Here is a 5447-nt window from a genome sequence, read left to right as displayed (position 1 = left end):
CATTTAGACCATAAGACAAAGGAGTAGAAGTAGGCCATTCGGCCCATCGAGTCTGCTCTGCCATTTTATCATGAGCTGATCCATTCTCCCATTTAGGCCCACTCCCCTGCCTTCTCACCATAACCTTTGATGCCTATCAATCTCTGCCTTAAATACACTCAATGACTTGGCCTCCACTGCTGCCCGTGGCAACAAATTCCATAGATTTACCACCCTCTGGTGGGAAAAAAAAATTCTTCGCATCTCTGTTCTGAATGGGCGCCCTTCAATCCTCAAGTCATGCCCTCTCGTACTAGACTCCCCCATCATGGGAAACATCTTTGCCACATCCACTCTGTCCATGCCTTTCAACATTCGAAATGTTTCTGAGGTCTCCCCTCATTCTTCTAAACTCCAAGGAATACAGTCCAAGAGTGGACAAACGGTCCTCATATGTTAACCCTCTCATTCCCAGAATCATTCTAGTGAATCTACTCTGTACCCTCTCCAATGTCAGCACATCCTTTCGTAAATAAGGAGACCAAAACTGCCCACAGTACTCCAAGGGAGGTCTCACCAGCGCCTTATAGAGCCTCAACATCACATCCCTGCTCCTATACTCTATTCCAGTAGAAATGAATGCCAACAATGCATTCACTTTCTTGACCACCGACTCAACCTGGAGGTTAACCTTGAGGGTATCCTGCATGAAGACTCCCAAGTCCCATTGCATCTTAGAACTTTGAATTCTCTACCCCATTTAAATAATAGTCTGCCCGTTTATTTCTTCTGCCAAAGTGCACAACCATACACTTTCCAACATTGTATTTCATTTGCCACTTCTTCACCTATTCTTCCAATCTACCCAAGTCTCTACCGGCCTCTCTACCAATCTTCGTATCATCAGCAAACTTAGCCACAAAGCCATCTATTCCATAATCGTTGATGTACAACATAAAAAGAAGCAGCCCCAACACAGACCCCTGTGGAACACCACTGGTAACCAGCAGCCAACCAGAATAGGATCCTTTTCTTCCCACTTTGTTTCCTGCCAATCAGCCAACGCCCTATCCACGTATGTAACTTTCCCATAATTCCATGGGCTCTTATCTTGTTAAGTAGCCTCATGTGCGGCACCTTGTCAAAGGCCTTCTGAAAATCCAAATATACAACATCAACTGCACCTCCCTTGTCTAGCCTACTTGTAATTTCCTCAAAAAATTGTAATAGGTTTGTCAGGCGGGATTTTCCTTTAAGGAAACCATGCTGAGTTCTGCCTATCTTGTCATATGGCTCCAGGTACTTCGTAACCTCATCCTTGACAATCGACTCCAACAACTTCCCAACCACCGATGTCAAGGTAACAGGTCTATAATTTTCTTTTTGCTTCCTTGCCCCCTTCTTAAATAGTGGAAGTGACATTTGCAATATTCCAGTCCTCTGGAACCATGCCAGAATCCATCAACTTTTGAAAGATCATCGCTAATGCCTCCGCAATCTCCACAGCTACTTCCTTCAGAACATGAGGGTACATTCCATCTGGTCCAGGAGATTTATCTACCTTTAGACTATTCAGCTTCCTGAGTATTTTCTCTGTCATAATTGTGACTGCACACACTTCCCTTCCCTGCCACCTTTGAGTGTCCGGTATACTGCTGATGTCTTCCTCAGTGAAGACTGATGCAAAATATTCATTCAGTTCCTCTGCCATCTCCTTATCTCCCATTACAAATTCTCCAGCATCATTTTCTATTGGTCCTATATCTACTCTCACCTGTCTTTCACTCTTTATATACTTGAAAAAGCTTTTAGTATCCTCTTTGATATTATTTGCTAGCTTCCTTTCATAGTTAATCTTTTCCCTCTTAATGACCTTCTTGGTTTCCTTTTGTAAGGTTTTAAAAACTTCCCAATCCTCTGTCTTCCCACTAATTTTTGCTTCCTTGTATGCCCTCTCCTTTGCTTTAGCTTTGGCTTTGACTTCTCTTGTCAACCACGGTTGCATCCTTTTTCCATTCGAGAATTTCTTCTTTTTGGGAATATACCTGACTTGCACCTTCCTCACTCCAGCCACTGCTGCTCTGCCGTCTTTCCCGCCAGTGTCCCTTTCCAGTCAACTTTGGCCAGTTCCTCTCTCATGCCACTGTAATTTCCTTTACTCCACTGAAATACCGACACATCAGATTTCAGCTTCTCTTTTTCAAATTTCACAGTGAACTCAATCATGTTATGATCACTGCCTCCTAAGGGTTCCTTCACCTCAATCTCTCTAATCACCTCTGGTTCATTACACAATACCCAATCCAGTATAGCCGATCCCCTAGTGGGCTCAACAACAAGCTGTTCTAAAAAGCCATCTCGCAGACATTCTACAAATTCTCTCTCTTGAGATTCAGTGCCGACCTGATTTTCCCAATCCACTCGCATGTTAAAATCCCCCACAATTATCATAACACTGCCCTTCTGACAAGCCTTTTCTATTTCCTGTTGTAATTCGTAGTCCACATCACTGCAGCTGTTTGGAGGCCTATAAATAACTGCCATCAGGGTCCTTTTACTCCCGCTATTTCTTAGCTCAACCCATAAAGATTCTGCACCTTCTGATCCTATGTCACCTCTTTCTAATGATTTGATATCATTTCTTACCAATAAAGCCACGCCTCCCCCTCTGCCTACCTTCCTATCCTTCCGATACACCGTGTATCCTTGGACGTTCAGCTCCCAGAGACATGCATCCTTTAGCCACGTCTCAGTGATGGCCACAATATCATACCTGTCAATCTGTAGCTGTACGACAAAATCATCCACTTTATTCCTTTTGCTGCGTGCATTTAAATATAACACCTTAAGACCAGTATTTGGTACTTCTCGCTTTGATTGCACTGCAACTTACCCCAATGGGTACAAATTTGCCCCATCACCTGCCTGTCTTTCCTGACATCCTTACTGCTCACTATCTTAGATTTATTTCTGTTTTCCCCTTCCTCCGCTCTATCATTCCGGTTCCCATCCCCCTGCCAAATTAGTTTAAACCCTCCCTAACGACCAAAACACCTAAGGACGCACTGAGGGCAGCCTGCGAGTGTCGCTACACATTTTGGAAGCAACTTACCATGAAAAACAAGCCCCGTTCCTCTCTCCTACGTACCTTCCCTACCTAATAAATATATATATACATATACACACACACCCTCTCTATGGGATAAACAGAGCCTATCTCACCTATTGTGTATTTTCTCTATAACCACAGTCAGCACACCATCATAAGACAAAGGAGCAAAATTAAACCACTTGGCCCATCATCACTCTGTGACCGTGAATGATATTGCAAAAGTACAATATTGGGATCCTCTGAAGCAAATAAAAAAAAATGGGAAAAATGTACAAAATGTGACTGATTCAGCATACTCCTTTTAATTTGTTGCTCAGTAGGGCTCAGCGAATTTAGATATCTCCACAATGCCCTGACAAAATATTCACCTTTACCCTGGTTGATATTCACTTTTTCCCATTCTTTTGTTATCACAGACAGAAAGCTGGCATTAATTTTCACATATCTATGGCAATTTTAATTTTACTTTTTACTCACCAGTATATTACAAGAGTTCAGCTCCATCCATGCACTAAACGGTGGAAAATTCCATCACATAATGTCACTGTTTGCAACTGGGGTGAATTTCTGGGGGTCACCAATGACCAGATTAGTCCAAGCAGATAAACATTTAGCTTATAAGAGCAGGTCCGAGCCTGGATACCCCCCAGAGAGTAACTCAGCTCCTGTACACTAAAGATTTCCCACTGCCTACATAGCACAAGTTTGGAGCATGATAGAGTACTCTCCACTTGCTTGGATGAGTGCAGTTTTAAACTCCCAAGTGGGCATATGGCATGCTTGCCTTCAAGAGTCAAGGCATTGAGCATAAGAGCGAGGAAGTCATATTGCAGCTGTTTAAACTTTGTTTTGGGCATACATTGTCTAACCAAAATTCTGGTCATCCCTGATTGCCCATAACAGGAAGGATGTGGAGTCTTTGGAAAGAGTGCAGAAGAGGTTTGCCCTTAATTAGTGTATGAGCTCTAAGGCACAATTAGACAAATCTAGATTATTTTCTCTGGATTGTTAGAGGCTGAGAGAAGTCCTGAGAGGTTTATAAAATTATGAGAGGCACAGATGGGGCAGACAGAATCTTTATCAGGGTAGAAAAGTGAAAAATTAAAACACATAGCTTTAAGATGAGAGAGTGAAAGTTTAAAGGAGATGTGCAAGGCAAGTGGTAGGTGCCTGGAATACGCTGCTGTGGGGCTGGGGATGGGATAGTGGAAGCAGAAGTGATAGAGGCATTCAAGGGGCTTTTAGATAGGCAGACAAATAGGCAAGAAATGAAGGGAATGGATCATACACGTGCAGATGGGATTTGGCACAGAAATCATGTGCCAAAGGACCCGTTCCTGTGTTACATTAAATTCAACACCCAATTCGAACCTTGTCATCTACCATAAGTATTAATCTGCTCCACCACAGGTGGGCAGTTGTCACAGCGTGCACTCAAGAAATGACAGCATTTTCCAAATCCACTGAGGAGCAGAAAGAGGGAAATGCCATTACTTGAAAGTTCCTCACCAAGTCACACTCCATCCTAACTTGGAAAAAAGTTGCCTTCTTTGGAAACACTATCTCTAAATCCTTGAATTTGTTACCTAACTGTTGGAAAGCTTCACCAAAAGGACTGCAGCCCCCCACCCCACACACAAAACGTAGCTCACCACCATTAATTAGAGACAACAAATTCCAATCCCGCTGGTGAAGACAGAATCTCCTGAAATCAACACGCAAGTGTGAAGCTAGCCATGTTACCCGATTAAGTATACATTATTTCTGTTCAAAACAATCGGTAGTGCTTATCTCCCCGGTTAGCACCGTTCAAAAATTATCATTCCTCGTCATTCATTTTGTACCTTTTCCCGAGTGTATGTGCAGCCTCATAAAACAGTATTCAGCATGCATTTCATATCTATTACTAATTCAGGAAAAGTGATTTTTGCAGAGTCTCCGAGCGCTTTGCAAATAAACCGTTCCTGCTAACAAAATAAAAATGACCTGTACTCAAAAGTAGCTTGTTTGCTCGGACCCGAGCCTGTGTCCGCAGCCCAGGAAACAACACTCTCAGCCACCACAGTGCGACCCCCGGCCGGCTTCTGCAGTCCTTCTGCCTGGCGTCCGGTCACCATGGCAATTGTCAAGGCAACGTGTTGCAGAGCCGTAGAACGCGGAAGCAGTCCGCTGTCCTCTGTGGGAGATAAAACAGAGAACGACGGGAACGTTAATCAGGTTAGGTAGCGACTGTGGTGACAGAAACCGAGATAACGCCGTGTATGGGTGATGAAAAAGAAACAACGGGGGAGTTGAATAGGTGAAGAGGTTTGGCGAGAGAATTACGGGGAACCTAGAGAGATTTCGAACCCAGACG

At 43.5% G+C, this 5447-nt stretch overlaps 1 long non-coding RNA gene across 1 annotated transcript in view; it reads right to left on the bottom strand.

Annotated features, from left to right (window-relative positions):
* Nucleotides 1-5185, bottom strand: part of LOC140196063 (uncharacterized) — a 15767-nt gene extending 10582 nt beyond the window's left edge. The window contains exon 1 of the long non-coding RNA XR_011885606.1: nt 5078-5185. This is a non-coding gene — a long non-coding RNA (uncharacterized lncRNA). The remainder of the gene's footprint in view (nt 1-5077) is intronic.
* Nucleotides 5186-5447: the final 262 nt, after the last annotated feature.

The sequence above is a fragment of the Mobula birostris genome, chromosome 4 (genome assembly GCF_030028105.1).
Source record: "Mobula birostris isolate sMobBir1 chromosome 4, sMobBir1.hap1, whole genome shotgun sequence".
NCBI classification, from domain to species: domain Eukaryota; kingdom Metazoa; phylum Chordata; class Chondrichthyes; order Myliobatiformes; family Myliobatidae; genus Mobula; species Mobula birostris.
The sequence above is the reverse complement of the archived record's forward strand: the minus strand, read 5'-3'. Positions and strand labels throughout refer to the sequence as shown.